General features: G+C 41.9%; 1 protein-coding gene across 2 annotated transcripts in view; it reads right to left on the reverse strand.

Moving 5' to 3' along the window:
- Positions 1–19,027, reverse strand: part of HOPX (HOP homeobox) — a 32,348-nt gene extending 13,321 nt beyond the window's left edge. The window contains exon 1 of one of the 2 annotated variants that reach the window (XM_012441139.2): positions 18,664–19,027. The gene's annotated coding sequence lies outside the window, so the exon portion shown is untranslated. Of the gene's footprint in view, positions 1–18,400; positions 18,422–18,663 lie in introns of those variants that run through there. The other variant, XM_012441141.3, reaches the window with a different exon arrangement.
- Positions 19,028–20,699: the final 1,672 nt, after the last annotated feature.

The following is a 20,699-nucleotide window of genomic DNA, read 5'->3' on the forward strand; positions in this document are numbered from 1 at the left end:
GAGAAATCCCACAAAATGCTAACAGTGGGTTATATCTACGTGTAACTATGGATAATCTAAAACATTTTCTTCTTTATATTTTTCTGCTTTTTCAAATTTTTGATAATAAGCATTTATGACTTTGGGATTTGAAAAAAAAATTTCCCTATATAAAAATGTCCTCAATCAGATCAGCTGGTCCACCTTGCTTAAAGTTTTATTTGATTATTGATACCAAATAACATTTTTGGAAAAGTATGAGAGCTGTTTTCCAAGACTACTTAGAAGATTAGGGAAGTAAATATTTTCATTTTTCATACAAACACTTTTAGGTGTCAAGTGGATAGATGTAATGTACATGTAAGTTATGAAGCATAAATTAATTAAATAAACACTAGTGAACCTCACTCAATTTAAGAATTAAAGCATTACCAAGACTATGGAAGCTACCTATTCTTCTCCCTGTGTCCCATCCCCTTGCTGACCTGCCCCCAGAAAAAAACACAATTCTGAATTTTGTATTAATAATTCCTTTGCTTTTCATGTCAATTTAATTTTTTAGAGACAGGGTCTCACTGTCTCCCTCAGGTTGGAGTGCAGTGGTGCAATCATAGCTCACTGTAACTCCTGGGCTCAAGTGATCCTCAGGTCTCAGTCTCCCGAGTAGCTGGTATTGCAGGTATGCCACTGCTCTTTAAATTATTTCTATCACATATGTATAGATCCCTAAGAGAACCCTTTCGTTTTTAGTTTTGCTCTTCAATTGTATAAAAATGATGTCATACCATATATAATTTTTCTATAAATTGCTTTTTTCACTTAACAGTATTTCCAAAACTCATTCACATTCTGCATATAGAGAAGTTCATTCATATTCAATGCTGTTTCCATTTTGTGAATATACAATTTATGTGGTAGATGTCTTTTCCTACTGGTGGATCTCTATGTTGTTTCTGTTTTTTTTTGTGTGTGTTTTTTTTTTTCTATTTGAACATCGCCTCTCTGAACATTCTTGTACATGCCTTCTGAAGCCTATGAGGATTTCTCTAGGACATACAGTAGAGGTAGAACTGCTGGTTTATAGGGTGTGCGCTGTCTAGCTTTACAATATAATATCAACTTGTTTCGTAAAGTTGTTGAACAAAACTACCCCCTGACTATCAGTGTATACTATTTCCTTTGCTCCAAATCCTCATCAACACTTGTAGGTCGAAGTTAGTTTTTGCCAAAGTTGTTTTGTATTCTTTTTATCCATGAATAGTATCTAAGCCTTCTTGAAGCTATTTATGTTTTCAGCCTGCATGACGTCTTGGGGCTAAAAGTTTCCACATGTTTGCTGTTTACTGTGTAGAAGTATTTCCTGTTGCAGCCCAAAAGGGGAGTGGAGGTATTTTGTGAGAGTTATGGATGCTGTTTCCAGGCTAGCCCAGTTATTTCCATTGGTCGCCAAGAACAATACAAATAAAATGTATGGAAAACTAATTACTAAGACCTTTTGTCTGTGTCATGCTAAAAATGTTACCATTTCCCCTTCTACAGAACTCCTGGGAGTCAGGATTTGATTTTGCACTTTAAAATGTGTTAGCCGTATTATTGATCCCTCCCACAAAAGTAAATATCAAAGTCTCCAAATGAACCACAGAGATAGATTGAAAATGACCAATTAAAGAAGAAGAAATAAGGGAGAGATGGACAGAAAGTATAAAAGAAAAATGAAAAGAAAGTGTAACAGAAACTCTTAGGCTGTGGGTTTAAAATAGGATATACATGTAAACTCAAATAATGTGCTTAAATGTTTAAACAGCTGACAGCCAGTTCAAAAGTAGTTTGATATTAGTTATTATCATTTCTCTCACAATCCTCTCTTAGAAATCAGAATGGAATTAGTTCTGTTTTGAGGTTTCTTTAAAAAACATTAATTTGTCTACAGCATCAGAGGAAGACTCAGAATTCTGCCTTTTATTCTAGCTATAGCAGCAAAGGCTCTTGAGTTCATAAGCATCAAGATTGATTTATTCATCCAAATGTATTATTTCCTTTTTTTTTTCAGATGGAATCTCACTCTGTTTCCCAGGCTAGAGTGCAGTGGTGTGATCTTGGCTTATAGCAACCTCTGCCTCCCTAGTAAAAGCGATTCTCCTACCTCAGCCTCCCGAGAAGCTGGGATTACAGGTGCACACCACCACTACTGCTAATTTTTGTATTTTTAGTAGAGACGGGGTTTCGCCATGTTGGCCAGGATGATCTCGAACTCCTGACCTCAAGTGATCTGCCTGCCTCCACTTCGCAAAGTGCTGGGATTACAGGCATGAGCCACTGTGCCAGCCCCGCAAATACATTCTTCTTATGCCTACTGATATCAGAGGTTCTAAGCTATCACCAAATCACCTATTTGAATCTTAAAGCTCTAATTTAATCATCATGTGTCCTTTTAGTGAAGAGTTGGGACTGGAGGCAGCCAGTTTTTCCTTTCTCACTGGGGGACAGGCCATTGTCAACCTTCTCCTGCTTCACTACCTTGGTTACTGGGGCGGCATTCTTTCAGACTTTTAGGCATCTCTTTAAAAGCCCTAACATCTACTTGACATTAGGCAATAAAGATAATGAAATCTTTCCTTTCAAGTTTTGTCCTGATTCCATTTTTCACAAGAGTCAATTGAAATGCAGACAATTTGTGCAGGTTGTTCCTTTGTTCTGTAGAGTCTAAGCTCTTAACTTTTGACCTCATGTAACAGTTACAGGTACATACCGAACCACTTGCTAATTCAGGACAAGCAAGCAGGCTGTTCTCCTAGAACACACTGCACTTGACTTGATGAGGCAGGAAGACAGAGATGACAACTATACTTGAATTCATGCCATTCCCACTGGTCACCAGTGACCACACCCTCCTAAGTACCTCTTATTCCTGCAAGTTTTGTCAGGTCAAGGTGTCATCAAGTTTGGTTTTTGATGTTTCAGCCCTGCTACGGGATGGTATATGTCTCAGTAGTTAATCCATCTCTGAAAAATACAAAGTGCTGTCTTTTTAGATTTTTCAGTTCTGCATATATGATGTGTGCTTTTATAAGTGCTCTGTGTGGTTGCTAAACCAGCTTTCTATTTCTCAGGTCCTCCTTTCTAGGTTGGCTTTCCTCTTGCCTTAGGAACCACACACTGTTTTAGAAACACGGCAGAATTAAGAACAAAATGAAATTGGAATTAATGTAGAAAGAAGGTCAAATAATGAGAAGTATTCAGTACTAATTACCTGAAATGTCACTTTTTCCAGCCTCCATTTCATTTATGTAAAGAAGGAATATGATAATGTCTACCTCTGCCTAGTTCCAGCTTTCTAGTAAAGTTCTTATGATGTTATTATAGGGAACATGTCTCTCAACTGTTAAGTGCTTGCTTGGAAGATATTCTTAATTTTTGAAATGGAGTCTCACTCTGTTGCCCAGACTGGAGTGCAATGATGTGATCTCAGCTCACTGCAATTTACACCTCCTGGGTTCAAGTGATTCTCCTGCCTCAGCCTCTCTAGAAGCTGGGATTACAGGCATGTGCTACCACTCCCGGCTAACTTTTTTGATTCTTTTAGTAAAGACGGGGTTTCGCCATGTTGGTCAGGTTGGGCTCAAATTCCTGACCTCAAGTGATCCACCCGCTTCAGCCTGCCAAAGTGCTGGGATTACAGGCATGAGCCACCATGCCTGGCCTGATATTACTATTCTTTAAATGGCTATGAGAGGATTTTAGTAAAGTATCCCCTGGGTGGCAAACCGGTAGAGGAAGAGCTTATAAATATCATTCCTTCTGGTTTACAATCTGTTGTCTTTCTGGAATGGTGAAGCACAATGGTTGAAATTAGACCCCTTTAAAAAAATCAAATGCCGTATATGTTTCTTGATCATAAAATGTATCCCTGCAAGGATTTTCTCAAGAATGGCATGGCAGGGAGAGATGTGACATCTTAAGCATATTTTCTCATTATGCACTTGTACACTGTGCATTTGTTTGTATGTAGTTGTTAGCATTTTCACTAAAATAATAATTTCTCTGCTCCGTCCTCACCACCACTCCCCAGTTTATCCTCTTTCATCTGTTAGTGAGGAGACATTAATAGGACAGAAGATGAGTAGTGAGGAAATTGATAACAAGCAGGAACAAATATTTTATAAATTGGTGAGTCAATTTTTTGAGATTGTCATGGCCTAAGAGAGTAATGGAAATTCTTTGTGTGTTTTGTTGGAGACAGGGTCTTGCTTTGTTACCCAGGCTGGAGTGCAATGGCCCAGTCATGGCTCACTGCAGCCTCAACCGCAGAGCTCAAACGATCTTCCCACCTCAGCCTCCTGAGTAGGTGGGACTACATGTTAGCACCACCACCCCCAGCTGATTTTCTTTATTTTTAGTAGAGATGGCATCTTGCTATGTTTCCCAGGCTGGTCTCAAACTCCTGAGCTCAGCACAGTCCTAATGCCTTGGCTTCCCAAAGTGTTGGGATTATAGGCATGAACCACTGCACCTGGCTGAAACTGTTTTGAAATAATTTGTCATGGGCCTGTCTTCCCAACTAAATTATATGCTCTCCTATGGGGACTGTGTCACTTCTTACACGTTTAAATCTCCCCAGTATTCATTAGGAGAGTCTGGTACTTAACAGGTGCTCCTTGGATGCCCGTTGAACAGAACCTAACCAGTGGCATTTGACATGACTTGATTTAGGATAACTTGGGAAAAGACTGCTCTGTGTTCAACAAGGACTAGCCAAAATGTAAAATTGGAGAAAACAACTCTCTAGCCTTTTGATACCATCCTCAGTGCCCCCAAACAACTCAGAGTTGATTCCTATTGCTCAATCACCTACAGAAACCCATCCTCTGTTACTATAAAAACAGCAACAACATATTTATTGAATAATTACTATGTGCCAGGTCCTAAGTGCCTTAGATGCATTCATTCATTTTATCATCAGAGGAGCAGCAACACTATGTGTTCTTATTATTTTCATTTTACACATGTAGAAACTTATATACCTTTCCCAAGGAGATGGATACAGTTTTCTCCAAATCACAAATCTAGTATGTGATAGAGCAGAGACCAAACCCAGAAAATCTAACTTCTGCATCCATGTCCCTAATCTTTCCTCTTTGCACGGAATAGCTCCGCAGACAGCAGATCCTTGATGGGAAGTTGTGGTAAAAGGGGCAGTAGAGCCGGCTGGCTCAAAGAATAGAAGGAAGGCAGTGCCCTGTGTCTGCCCTGGCTCCCTGTGGGGTGGGGCCAGTCTGAGTATTTCCCTCCCTGTGGCATGTTTCTCAGTGTTGGTGACCACACATGGTTCTACCCTAACTCAATGAATTAGTCAGTGATTTCAGTTAAAACCACTGGCACTACCAGCCAGGCTGGCTTTCCTTCTCATATGCTCTTCTTTAATTGGTGCAGACATCATTGAAAGATGGCATTATGTGAATAATACAGAATACAAACAAGAAAAGTTACACCACCTCATTGAATAGAAAGGTTGGCTTTAACCAGACCAGCTGGAGCTTACTGATGATTGCTACCACTTAATCCCTAGAGGTACAGAGTTTTGTTGAATTAAGGATCCTCCTGAAATGTTGAAACAAGTCTCTCAGTGGTCTAGACTTTCTGTAGCCACTTACTGAAAACAGGAAGATATTATGAAAAGCTATTGGAGGAAAGGGTGTCTGTGAATGACTTCCAGCAGTGAATGAATCATTAGTCAACCCTGGATATAAAACTCTGCATATGCACTGAGTTCTTTTCACTGATAGCCCAACTCGTGTTGTAATCTTGTATATGGAAACCTGGGGAAATGGTCAAAGATGCTCATAAAACCTCAGGCTTCTTCTTTGAATGTACTATGAAATAAGTGGAGTATTTAGTCTACGTTCATAGAAATGATGAGCAAACGAAAGAAGGCAATTCCATTTCCATAATCTCCTTATAGGAGTCCTCCACTTTGTAAACAGGTTGCTTTTGTAAAGGTCTAGTCTGGCTCCATAATGAATGTTATGAATTCAGAAAAAGTTTTCTCAAGAAAGAATATTATAAGTTGTAGACAGGATCCCAGGCTAACCCACTAAAGATTATTTATATACTAAAATGCTTTATATCTGTAATGGAAAAAAGTAGAAAATGATCCTATTGAAATATCCTGATGAAATTTAGTAAGTTATTTAAAAGAAAATACTTAAGAAAATATAGTTTGAATTAAAGTCTTGCTTAGGGAAATGAGGTTTTGGTGCAGATATTGAAGAGGGTTTCAAGGAACTGCTGAGGACTGTACAGATTTATAGTGCGACTTCGATGTAGCCAGGTACAGGTGTGTACAGGTCCAGCTGTATGCAGGTGGAATGTGTCCATTACACCAGTACAACAGGCATACATCAGAAGTGTCCCAGGCAAACCTGGACATCTGGTCCCCTTATTATACATAAAATGTTAAATGTCTCACTTAGGTACAGAATAGTAAAAATGCTCCTGTTGATCCTAGGTATTGCTACTGCTGTTATAGATTAGCAAAATGCAGATCTTTTAGGGTCTTGGAGGACAGAACAACATATACTTAACCACAGTGATGAACAGGAGGCTGTTTTTCACTCTTAAAAACACATACTGTTGCAGCTCTATGGTTAAAGGTAAGAGGAAATATGCTAGCTTCAAATTTCTCGATCTTTCATTTTTATTGCTCTTTGAATACGTAGGGTAGGAATCTGTCTGGTAGATCGAGTTGTGCTTGGGCCTCTGCCTGCTTTGGTTATTGTCGCTATGGTTGTACTAATGCTTAGTAAGTGCGAATATCCATTACATCTCCAACAGAGTCAGTCCTGTGATCAAATATAAACAGAGAAACAAAAACGGTTTGTTCTAGAGATTTCTGTGGGGCACAGCCACGCGCTCAGGGCTTTTCAAACCAGATAATAGAGAAGGGGGCAGATTAGTCAAACAAGTTGAATTATCAAATCTCTTTGAAAATGTCTATTGTCCTAATACACCAATAAATGAGGCAAATAGATTTCTGATATGGGGGAAAAGTCTCAATATTTTCTAAAGAGAACCTTTAAACCAGAAGAGAAATGTGTACTACTAAGCTTGAAAGCAAATAACAAAAGGATCAACTTTCTAAATAGTTTGTAGAGAGGAAAAACGGCCCAAATAAGTTTAAATGACAGCTAATAAACATTCCTTTTGTGTTCTGAAGTATGTTATTAATTTTTGGTTGCCCATTTAACTTCTTATGTTTTGTTCAGGAGAATATTAATTAGCTCAATACACTGAAGGATAAGGAGATGTATTTGTTGCATGGAAGAGGAAGAGTGCTCAGAAACTTAAATGCTGATGGTAGAAATCAGTCTTGTATTTTTAAAAAATCTAATTAGGCCAAGCGTGGTGGCTCACGCCTGTAATCCCAGCACTTTGGGAGGCTGAGGCAGGCAGATCACCTGAGGTCAGGAGTTCGAGACCAGCCTGACCAACATGGTGAAACCCTGTCTCTACTAAAAATATAAAATTTAGCCAGGCATGGTGGTGGGCCCCTGTAATCCCTGCTACTCAGGAGGCTGAGGCAAGAGAATTGCTTGAACCTGGGAGGCAGAGGTTGAGCCGAGATTGTGCCATTGCACTCCAGCCTGGGTGCAAAAAATAATAAATAAATAAATAAATAAAAATCAAATACTGAGGGCCGGGTGTGGTGGCTCACGCCTATAATCCCAGCACTTTGGGAGGCCGAAGCGGGTGGATCACGAGGTCAAGAGATTGAGACCATCCTGGTCAACAAGGTGAAACCCAGTCTCTACTAAAAATACAAAAAAAATTAGCTGGGCATGGTGGCATGCACCTGTAGTCCCAGCTACTTGGGAGGCTGAGGCAGGAGAATTGCTTGAACCCGGGAGGCGGAGGTTGTGGTGAGCCGGGATCGCGCCATTGCACTCCAGCCTGGGTAACAAGAGCTAAACTCCGACTCAAAAAAAAAAAAAAAAAAAAAAGAAAAATCAAATACTGATAAGCAACACACACAATGGAGAATCAAGTAGATAAAACTCATATTGCTCTGTAGACATCCAATCACTTAGAACGTTAAAATGTTCTTTCTAAAAATGTTCTCATTCCCAGTGCCTGACTCTGAAAAGAACTGTTCATTTGTAATTCTGGAGATGTGACATCATGATTGGTTTTTTTGAAAATATATGCTGGGTTTACAGTATTTTTGCCTGAGCTCAAATTCCACAGTAAGATACATTAGAGACCTGTGTGGTGTTGCTCATGCACCATCAGCAGATTTTTAGGCTACCCAATCCTATGCCTTTCCTTAGGCCATTGTACCCTGTCTAATGCAAGCAAGCAGAACTTCCTTGGGTTAGGTGTGTATTTTGAAAAGTCCAGAAAAGAGTCTTTGAGAGAATGGAATTGTCTCTTTGCACAAATATATATTAATAGATTATTATTTTAATAGTCCAACTACCATTCTAATTTTATGACTATAATTAAGTCACGGATACAATGACCCACAGCTGGTACCTTGCAGAGCTCCAAATTATGCCAAAGTCCAGTCACCCATGCTGCTTGTGGCCATGCTACTCAGTGATACGGATCTGATTTTATTCCCCAGTTGAGTAGTTTTGATGAGCAGGTGTTCAGCTAATAGGACAAATAGCAGCTTTAGCCGGCTCATTAATGTCATGAAATAATTGAAAAGGACAGAGATACACTAGAATGTCCAGCTCAGGGAATAGCTTTGAACCTACAATAGATTGCTTCTCTGAGCATCAGCCATGATACCACAGAAAGAGACTGAGTGAAGCTTCAGAAGACCCGGAGTCTCTTGCCAGCTCTGTTACATAGTCTCCAAATAACTTTGGACAACTTTCTTAATTGCTTTAGACCTCCATTTCTTCATTTACTATTGAAGGTATTATCCTGCCCCACCTATCACACAGTGTTGTAGGATTCAATGAGATGGATTATGTTTATGAATGGCACTATAAATTATCAACACTACCTAAATAAAGGTACCATTATTAAGGTTCTAATATAGCTTTTCCAATGACTCAGGATATAATTGGGCAACTGAATGACATCAGGTTTTGCAATCATTAAAATGGCAAAACATATTAGAAACTTCACTCAACCTCATGACTAATAAGATTCCTTAGAACATTTCATTTGCTTTCTCTGGGTAATCAATGACCAATATCAAGAAATAAAATGCTTCTAGTTTGATAAAGTCAAGTTTAAGAAAACGACATTTGGCTGGGTGCGGTGGCTCATGCCTGTAATCCTAGCACTTTTGGAGGCCGAGGCGGGAGTATCACTTGAGGCCAGGAGTTTGAAACCAGCCTGGGCAACATGGAGAAACCCCATCTCTACCAAAAATACAAAAATTAGCCAGGCATGGTGGCACACGCCTATAATCCCAGCTACTCTAGAGGCTGAGGCATGAGAATCGCTAGAACCCAAGTGGTGGAGGTTACAGTGAGCTAAGATGGTGCCACTCCACTCCTGCCTGGGTGACGGAGCAAAACTTTGTCTAAAAAAAAAGAATGAATGAAAGAAAAGAAAATGACATTGAATGCAACTCCACACTGCTAAATTCGACTGGCTAAAAAATTATTATTATTATTATTATTATTTGAGATGGAGTCTCTCTCTGTCACCCAGGCTGGAGTGCAGTGGCATTGATATTGGCTCACTGCACCTCTGCCTGCCGGGCTCAAGCAGTTCTCCTGCCTCAGCCCCCTGAGTAGCTGGGACTACAGGCATGCACCACCATGCCTGGCTAACTTTTGTATTTTTAGTAGAGACAAATTTTCACCATGTTGGCCAGGCTGGTCTTGAATTCCTGAGCTCAGGTGATCCACCCACCTCAGCCTCCCAAAGTGCTGAAATTACAGATGTAAGCCACTTCACCTGGCCTGACTGGCTTAAAAAAAATTAAATAAATAAATAAAAAGAAAAAATTATATTGAGAAGGGAGATTACTGAAGATCGTGCTCTTTTAGTTCCGGAAAATTATTTGTCACTCAATCTCTTATTAAAGTACAAGGGAACCCGGAGAAACTTCTAAATGTTTGAAATACTAAATCAGAACTGGTTAAGTTATGTCTCCTTTTATCATGGACAGTTCAATATTCCACATTGTGTAAAGAAAACATATGCCTTCTAGCCCACTCTTTTCCCTTCCTCTATTTCCCGCCAACCAGATCTAAAGGGTGACAGAACATATACATGAGAATATTCATTACAGCGTCATTTCAGAGAATTGGAAGCAAGAGAGATGTCCATTACTGGAGGAGTTAATAAGTAAAAGATACATACAATTAACAGACTTGATCATCATGCATTAGAAATATCATGAAGAACATAAATAGACCTTAAAATTATAGTGTTCAGTGAAAAGAAAGAGAGAAAAGAGGGAGAGCAGGAGAGCAGGAGAAATGGAATGAGTTATAAAACCTAAGAGGGGGTGTGTATGCCGTTAATTTAGGACTATGTTAACTCATCATAGGCCTAAAGACAAACAAACAAAAAGGCTTAAAAAATTAAAAGATTGATGGACTGCCCCATCTTTCAGGTATACTTAATTCTTTCCACTATATTTTTTGTATAATGAAAGAATACTTCATGGCTTACTTAATGTCCTTTATAGTGCAGCCCCCACAACCCTTGGGCTTAAAATCTCTTCCTCAAAAGGTCATTGACTTCCCTTCCATGATTTTCAGTACCATCATTCAATGGCTCCGTAGCTTTCTCTTGTCCAAGATAAATAACATCAGGTCTTTCTGCTGTTCCTTATAGATCTGATTTTTTTTTTTTTTGGCAGAGTCTCACTCTGTCACCAAGGCTGGAGTGCAGTGCTATGATCTTAGCTCCCTGCAGCCTTCACTTTCCGGTTCAAGCGATTCCCCTGCCTCAGCCTCCTGAGTAGCTGGATTACAGGTGCGCACCAACATGCTCAGCTAAGTTTTGGATTTTTAGTAGAGACTCCTGTCTCTCTTCACCATCTTGGCCAGGCTGGTCTTGAACTCCTGACCTCAGGTGATCCGCCTGCCTCGTCCTCCCAAAGTGCTGGGATTACAGGCATAAGCCACCACACCCAGCCCTAATTTTACTATTGTTTAGTCAACTATTGTTTAACTGTTGAGTTAGTTTCAAGGACTCTCCTCCCTTTTCAGCTGTGGAACCCTGAGCCAGGTACAGTGTGTTAATGAAAGTAGGGGTAGCTCCTGCTTTCTTCATTCCTGCTTCATAAATCCCAGTTCCAGCCATCTCCAAAGATGCTACTCTACTTCCCAGGAAGAGGGTAGGGCATACACAATAAAGTGATAGATACTTCCAACATTAGTTACTGAATTCAATATTAGCCACTGAATTAAAGTTTTTCGTAAAACAGATTTCACTCCTGGGCGACAGCAAACTGAAAATTTGGAAAGGGTTGATGGGGATATCGATGCTAAGGAAGGTTGTTTATGTACATTTCCTTGGGGAGAAGCCGCACAGGAAGAAAATAAAAATACATCAACAACAATGATTAGACTATCTAAGCAGGTCTCTCATGACCTTAAGAATCCAGGAAATTTTCCTCATGATCCTAGATGGAATGACTAGATCTAACAGCCAGAATGACTGCCGCTAGTTTCCTGCCCAGTATACACTAAGAGATTACAAACAATCAATGTCTGCATCAAGTTTTTGTTTCATTTTGTTCTAAACATACAAGACAGAATAGATCATCTGTAAAAAGTCTGGCAGAGTTTGAAGCAAATTACAAGAAATTATGTGGAGATGGGTAAAATCAACTTCTCTACTTTTTATTTATTTATTTTAGAGATGGGGTCTTGCTCTGTTGCCCAGACTGGAGGGCAGTGGCATGATCATAACTCACTGCAGCCTCAAACTTCTGGGCTCAAGCAATCTTCCCACCTCAGTCTCCCGAACAGCAAAACTACAAGTGTGTGCTGCCACATCTGGCTAATTAAAAAAAAATGCAGAGATGAGGCTCAAGCAGTCCTCCCACCTCTGCCACCCAAACTGCTGAGATTATAGGCACAAACCACCATGCCCAGCTAACTTCTCTACATTTAAAAGAGCTTCTATTGCTACCTAAATATGGCCATGAGCTAATAAGAGCCTGAAGCAAATATCGGAGTAACCTGATCTTGTGATAAACAATTCCTTGAACGCCCGACATTTATACCGAACTTCTTTTTGGTTTAGCCAACATAAACATACTAGTTCTCAGCCTGGGCGGGAGGGATACAATGCTTCCCGCAGGAACCCTGAGTCACAGGGAGAGTAAATGACTTGGTACAGAGGTCAGAATGAGGCCTGGGGCTGCCAGGATTCAAGAGCCAGCTCAGACACCAACTTATCCTGAGATTCCCAGCGAGTCACTTTATGATCTTGAATCTTCATGGATTGCACTCACAGGTGACCATATAGTTTATTGCTCAGGTCAGGTATTTTTTAGAGTGAAAGGGGGTGCTATTAATAATTCCACTGGGACAATGAATCTTTCAGGCTCACAGCTGCTTAAAAATTCCATTACAGCTGAGAAAATAGGACCCAGGTTCCTGCTGACCAGACCTGTCCTCTGCTTCCCTGGGAGGAGATAGCTCAGCCTGGAGTTCTGGGGAAGATTGTTCAGCATATTGTAAAAGGTAGAGGTAGGCACTTTCCCAGCACCTAAAAAGGACAGCCTAACCTGCACCTGCTTGGTTGCACTGTGTGTTGAAACTCAACAGCACCGGAAGGCCAAAAACACATCAGCCATCCTTCCACCTTCAGGGCCCTGGCCCGGGAAGACAGCAGACACATGCACCTCCTGCGCCAGGAGACATGAGCCTTCCGTTTGCAGCATCAGGCTTGTTGCCCCTCTGTTGAACCTGTTCCCCATTGCCAGGCAATGCCCCAAGGAGTGTGCAGGATGACTGTGGTCCAGGATAGAACAGGGGCTGCTTCAGGATCCTCAGGTGTTGGTTTTTAAAAGGGCAGGTTACTGCTTTATAAACCACTCCAAGCCACAGGTTACCCTCTGCCAACAATTTCCTCTTTCCTTAGCCCTGTCCACTGTCTGTATTCACTTTGACATTTTAAAAGTTGAAGGAAGCCAGCCGAGTGCAGTGGCTCGTACCTCTAATGCCAGCATTTTGGGAGGCCAAGGTGGACAGATCATTTGAGCTCAGGAGTTCAAGACCAGCCTGGGCAACATGGTGAAACCCTGTCTCTGCCAAAACTACAAAAAATTAGCCAAGGGTGGTGGTGCATGTCTATGGTCCCTGCTATGCTAGAGGCTGAAGTGGAAGGATGCCTTGAGCCTGGGAGGTGGAGGCTGAAGTGAGCCAAGATCGTGCCACTGCACTCCCACCTGGGTGACAGTGAAACTCCATCTCAACAACAACAAGAATTCTAAGGAAGCCATCAACAACATCCAGAAATTAAGCTGTTAGGTCATAATACAGCCTTAAAAATGTCTAAGTGACCTCTTGAACTAAGTCATTGTATAATGAGAGACTTTGGAAATGAAGATGAAGGGGAAATTTTGAAAGAAAAGTCATCCAAAGAAGGAAAAAATTCTATCAGTCATACAAACTTGTTTTATCAGTCATGCAAACTTGTCATTTATTTTTCTTTGTTCTTAAATTTTGGAGAAACTCTGAATAACAGGAAAAAGTCTTTGCCTTCCAAACAGGGGCATTAAACTGGTGTTGACTGCTGCCCTGATGCCAACGGCCTAATCTTTTCCCCAGAGCTAGAGTGCCAGGGCTCCCAGGGGCTCAGGATGGAGCTTGCCTTCTCCCTCTCCTCCCCACTGCTGCTCCCACAATGTGTCCTCCGGCTACAGGGCTGCTCTGGGCTCCAATTGCCTGCAGACTCTGCCTCCCAGTAGAGATGCTAATTACACACCCAGCCACGCCCCTCTTCAGAGGCAGGACTGGCCACAGGCCGCTGCCACTTGCTTTCAAGAGCTGCAGCAATTTGGTTTTCAAACGGGACAAAAGTACTGGCATGGGTCCACAGCCACATGAACTTGGTGGGGGGGCCTGCCCCAGCTGCAAAACTGGGTCCCCAAAGAATGAGGCTCCTGGCCGCTAAGACTAGCCAAGCTGCTCTGCTGGTGCCAGCCTTCTGCTCCCAAGAAAGAAGCAGGTAATATTTTAAAATCCCTATGAGCAGAATTTCCTGACATTTTGTCTCCGTTATAGTAGCCTTAAGGTGGCTCTCCATTTTTCAGAAAGACTCAGGAAATAAAGCTACTTCTGATGAGTTCAATTGCATTGATAAAGAATGGACTAATTCGGAAAAAGAAATCTAACAGTGCCCACAATCTGTAGATGATTGCCTACTGGATATGGTTTGAAAAATTATACTGAAAACCCACAATATTGGTATTTTTTTCCCCAGCAAGTTGCTTGGAATTCTGACCAATAAGGAGGATACATTTTGCATAGAACTTTGATTCTCCTGATTGCCCCATTTTAAAATTCAAATAGTACCTATATTTATATAACATTTCAAAGAACTCCTAGATATGTGATCTCGCTGGAACCTACTTAATATACCAAGGAGGGACATAATTCATTAAACAATTATTGTCTATTAACATCATAACTTTAATTAGTTTTCCAGAGATGGATAAAACAAGCCCTGAGAGAATGAGACCTGGAAAGTGCCACATTTGGATTGAAGGGGAGATGAGAACCCATTGGAAACACAGCCAGCGTGGAGCCAGTGAGGCTCTGTGGTCACACAGACACCTCTGAACCAACACCTGCACCCATACAGGTGCTGAGAGAGAGCTAAAGAGCCGCAGACAGGAAGGACAGAAGTCACAAAGACGAACTTCACCCACTCATGCTTTTGCCTGGGCCTGACCTGGAAGTCCTAATTAAAGGACCCTGTACTGCCAGATAGACTCATCCGGATGCTGGGAATGCACACATGCTATTTCTTGAAAGAACAGCTTGGCTGTCCCCCAGAGCAGAGTGCCTGGTGTGTACACTGAGATTCCTTTCAATAATTCTAATCCTCTGCTTATGCCAGATATTAATAGGGAACAAAAGGAAGTTTTAGTTTTGAAATATCTCTTCTCACTCAGCACAATCCTTTAATAATGCACCTTAGAGGCCCTGAGTAATTCTTACAGCTTGCTGCCCCGGAGCATGTCTGGGTTCCACGGATTCACTTGGAAGGTGCTGGATACCCTATCCTAGCTGGAGCTGGGAGTGTGACTTTGAGGACCCAGAAGCAGCCTCTGCCTCTACTACCTCTGAGCTTCTGTTGCTGTGTTCCCTGAGCCTCCCAGCCTCATCCTGCCCCCAGACTTGGTGGCCAGGTGCCATGGAGCCATCCCCATCCTCTCTATGGGCCTTACTGTCCTTATCTGTCAAGTGAATGGTTTTGATTTCACTGGTTTTCATCCCTACCTGCACATTAGACTCAACTGGGGAACTTTAAAAACCAATGCCAGGGCTGCACACCCAGGGATTCTGATTTAATTGGTCAGAGGTGGGACTCAGTCACTTTTTTTTTTTTTTGAGATGGAGTCTTGCTCTGTCACCCCGACTGGAGTGCAAGTGGCACGATCATGGCTCACTGCAACCTCCACCTCCCAGGTTCAAGCAATTTTCCTGCTTCAGCCTCCCAAGTAGCTGGGATTAGAGGCAGCTGCCACAATGCCCAGGCTAGTTTTTGTATTTATAGTAAAGATGGGGGTTTCACTACATCGGTCAAGCTGGTCTCAAACTCCTGGCCTCAGGTGATCTACCCGCCTCAGCCTCTCAAAGTGCTGGAGTTACAGGCGTGAGCCACTGTGCCCCACCCAAGTTGCTGATTTTTTTTTTTTTTTTTTTTTAAATTTTAAAGTTCTCCAGGCCCCACAAACACTAGGTTAGATAATCTCCAGGGACACTCTCAGTTCTCTAAAAGTCTATTATCCTTACTGTCTGGTCTCTGTGCTTTACTGAATTAATTTTTTTCCATAAATACTCATCTTTTATGTTTAGCATGTTACATAAGCTGAGGATTTATTTTTATTTATTTATTTTTTCATAGGCTGAGTTTTAGAAATGCTTTTACTTATTTAAAAATTATGTTGTTGGTGAGGCACAGTGGCTCACACTTGTAATCTCAGCACTTTGGGAGGCCGAGGCAGGTAGATTGCTTGAGCTCAGAAGTTTGAGACCAGCCTGGGCAACATAGCGAAGCCCCATCTCTACAAAAAAATTATCTGGGTGTGGTGGCACACATCTGTGGTCCCAGCTACTCGGAAGGCTGAGGTGGGAGGATTGCTTGAGTCTGGGAGGCAGAGGCTGCAGTGAGCTGAGTTCATGCTACTTACTGCACTCTAGTCTGGGTGATAGAGTGAGATCCTGTCTCAAAAAAGTAAAAATTTTGGGAGGCCAAGGTGGGCGGATCACGAGGTCAAGAGATCAAGACCATCCTGGCCAACATGGTGAAACCCCATCTCTACTAAAAATACAAAAATTAGCTAGGTGTGGTGGCGCGTGCCTGTAGTCCCAGCTACTCGTGAGGCTGAGGCAGGAGAATTGCTTGAACCCAGGAGGTGGAGTTTGCAGTGAGCTGAGATCGCACCACCCCACCCCAGCCTGGCACCTGGCAACAAAACAAGACTCTGTCTAAAAAAAAAAAAAGAAAGAAAAAGAAAAAAGACAAAATTATATTGTTAAAGTATTGTTTGTTGGGTGTAATCAGTTATAATAATGAATGTTTAAAGTATACAATTTGATTAATCTTCCCATATAAGAAATGGTCACAGTCACAACAATGAACATATCCATCACCCCCAAAAGTTTCCTGTGCCCTTTGGGAATCCCCCCAACCATTTTTTCTCCTGCCCCCACCCTCCCAAGTAACCATGGATCATCTTTCTTTTGCTATAGATTAGTTTGCATTTTCTATCACTTTATACAAATGTAATCACTCAACACATCCTATTTTGGGCCTGGATATAACTTCTTCTTCTTTTTTTTTTTTTTTTAGACGGAGTTTCACTCTTGTTCCCCGGGCTGGAGTGCAATGGCGCAATCTTGGCTCACCGCAACCTCCACCTCCTGGGTTCAGGCAATTCTCCTGCCTCAGCCTCCTGAGTAGCTGGGATTACAGGCACGCGCCACCATGCCCAGCTAATTTTTTGTATTTTTAGTAGAGACGGGGTTTCACCATGTTGACCAGGATGGTCTCGATCTCTGGACCTTGTGATCCACCTGCCTCGGCCTCCCAAAGTGCTGGGATTACAGGCGTGAGCCACCGCGCCCAGCCCTGGATATAACTTCTAATTATCTCCCTGGACTTCAGATTTCAAGCTTTTTGAGAACAGGATCCACTTTTTCTTTTCTCTTCCTCTTGGCTCTCAACGTATCTTTGCTCAGATATAGCCCTTAATCATTATTTGCTTGATTGAAATAAGACCTTCATGAACTTAAAACCATGTCGTGACCAAGAAGTGCCTGCCATGTTAAAGGTTTTTAACTCCCCACCACTTTGGGAGAGACTCCTCAGTCGGCAGCTTTAGCCCAGTTTAAAAAACAAGCACGAGTTTAATTTAGGGTCCATGGACTTCCAGGAGTCCAGAAAGTGAGAGTCAAGGTGTGGTTTGGGGTGTGGGATGGAGAGAAAGGCTCAGGATGCAGGGAATGAATACCTGGAAAAGGCCCTTGGGTTTCACCAGATTCTTGACACAAAGGGATAGACTATGGAATTAATACCCTGCTCTATTCCTTATAATTTTCTATCTGCTTTTTATGACTCTGATGTCTAATTATAAATCCTTTAATATCTGCTCCTCCCTTCCCTCCTCTCCAGCACCTTTGTTTTGTTATCTGCCTGCCCTGGTTATACTTAACCCTGCTTAACTAAACACAGTACCGGGCCCTGTCCCGTGGCAGTGCCACTGCATGGGAACTGTTTGCATTCCTCTTCTCTTTAAGAGCTTCTCCTCCAAACTATGCAATAGATTGTACGTTTTTATTCAATGACTCTTATTCCACTTTACTTAACAGTTTACCCTGAATACTTAGATGCCACTCAGATATCACAAACCTATATTTCCTCTAAACTCCAGAGCCTGGGATCTCTTTTCATCTTAAAAAAAAAAAAAAACGTTTTTGTTGTTATAAATAAGTATTATGAATACCAGAAGTAACAATAAACAGCACTGCAAATTCAAAATCAAGCCACTTCTTCATCCAGAGACACCTCCCTCACTTCCCTAGGTCAAACACAAAACATATTTTAAAATGATATTAAGTCTGGTTTTGGATAAAAGCCTGGGATGTAGAATAACAATAATCTGCTTCTAAATGAGAAAATCATAGGCATCTGACACAGTCACACAAGTGCTGGTTTCAAAGTTATCTTTCTGAAATAGGAGAGAAAAAGAAAAACATCTCACCTGCTGGCCAAAAGACCAGCACGGACTCCCCTTCCTCTAAATTCCCCTCGACCCCATGCAGATTTGTTTGTAAGAGGCTGATGTCTTACACCCAGCAGCATTTTCTGGCTTCTGCTTGGGGGTAAGCTTTTCATTCCTATTCTCCCTTTTACCTCTACCGTTTTCCAACAGAAGAGCAAATACGGTTAACGAGAGTATTTTGGTCTAGCTCCTACACAAACTCATTCTTCTGCATAAAAGGCAGACCTTTCAAAGGTACTTACGTGGAAGAGGCAAAGACAAGTGCTGGGTTTGGAAGCTGTGCTTGCTGATGCCAGCCTGCTTAAATAGCTGGGGCTGGCTGACGCAGGCTGCGATAGCACGTTTGTTTACGCCTGTGAGTGCACGCTCGAGCAAGGACCTGAAAAACCTGCAGCATGGGCAGGAGGAAAACGACTCAAAGTATGCCGAGGTTACATCTCTCCTGGTTATTCAGGTTTGATGTTCAGGTTGGGACCTCTGAGAGTTTCATGGAACTTTCTCGTCACTACCTTCTCATCCTTGACCTCTCTCCTAGCCAAGCAAGCTTCTTCACCAAGATCGAATAAGAGAGATGTGGCTGAGAGAAGACGGGGAAGAGAAAAGGGACCCTGAGTCTTTTCACCCACTTCTTTACTTTGAACGGGTTTCCAGTTATATGTTGCATTTCAAAGCGTAGATCTGGTGCGGTTGATTTCACAGCTCTGTGGGCTGGATGCCAAGTTAAGAGCTTGGACAATTGCCCAATTAATGAAAAATTGTTTTCTTTTGGGCGCAGAATGTACAAATAAAGAACAGTTAAAAGGGAGAGATTTGGGCTAGGATGACACCCTTCAAAAATGATTCTTATTTCTTTCCCGGTATCTATGCTTTTCTCTTGCCATCCCTTCCCCTTCCTTAATGAAATTCCTGTCTGAGAGGTGAAAGATTCCCCATGGGCTTGCAAATAAAAAGCCAGTGTGTGAGCAAGTCTGTGGGAAGATGCATGCAGAGTGTGACGGAGAGTTCAGGGGCTCGGGTGACAGTCGGGTGACAGTCTGTGGAAAAGTTTCTAAAGGCGAGGGTATGTGTGTGGGTGTGAGGACCCAGCTGTTTGATGTTTATCTATTTTACTAGCTAGATACGGGAGTTAATATTCAATTGCAGTGCACTAAACAAATTATTAGGTGGGTATGATTTTGAGGGAATGAGGGAAGTGAGACAAGGTCTGGTGAGATCATCTCTGGGAGTATCTGTGTGCATTTGCTGGTTCATAGCACAACCCAGTAAGTGCCATCCCGATAACCACACCCTATGTTTTTCACTTCACCGGAGAAAGAAAAGGCCCACTTGAATCTCTTGGGAACAGTAGCCATATATGAAAGAAGAGCAGCGCTCATTTAGAATATCTCTTTCCCTCTTAGAAAAGGGGGTGACGGTTATAAAACGTGTGGGAAAGAGTAGAGACAGGAACCCAGGTTAACCCAACCTTGGTTACCAGAGGAATTCTTTTGTTTCCTGCCTAATTCATTGCCTAACTTCTGACTGTCTATGGCCAGATCTGGATTCTTGCCACCACGATTTCTTGAATGCAGGGTCTACGTCTTGCTTATCATTTGATACCCACTGTGTTATTATTATTATTATTGTACAAATTATTATTATGACAGCACAAATTACTATGACGATGACAATGGTGATGACTCATAATCTAGTTAGACTGACTGTGTGTCAGGCTCCATGTAAGGCACTTTACAGAGTTTATTTGCTTATTTAATATGTAATCCTCACAATAACCCTAGGAGGCTTTTTGTTTGTTTGTTTTTTGTCTTTCACCCAGGCTGGAGTGCAGTGACACCATCTTGGCTCACTGCAGCCTTGACCTCCCAGCTACTCCCACCTCAGTCTCCTGAGTACCTGGGACCACAGGCACACACCACCAAACGAGGTTAATTTTGGTATTTTTTGTAAAGACAGTGTTTCACCATGTTGCCCAGGCTGGTCTCAAACTCCTGAGCTCAAGAGATCCTCCTGCCTCGACTTCCCAAAGTGCTGGAATTACAGCTGTGAGCCGCCATGCCCAGCTGAGTTAGTTTTTTATTACTGTCATTTTACAGATGAGGAAACTGACAGTCAGAAAGACTAAATAACTTTCCCAAGGTCACAGTGAATGGTGGGGGTGGAATTTGAATCCAGTTCTGTCTGATTCCAGAGTCAGGGTTTCACTCGGGACTGACTTGAACCAATACTTAGAAAGTAGCCCAGGAGTGTTTTCACCTGTCCTTAATTGTTTGTTTGTTTG

This window comes from Aotus nancymaae, unplaced genomic scaffold, assembly GCF_030222135.1.
Source record: "Aotus nancymaae isolate 86718 unplaced genomic scaffold, 86718_ANA_hifiasm-v0.15.2.pri h1tg000006l, whole genome shotgun sequence".
Classification (NCBI taxonomy): Eukaryota; Metazoa; Chordata; class Mammalia; order Primates; family Aotidae; genus Aotus; species Aotus nancymaae.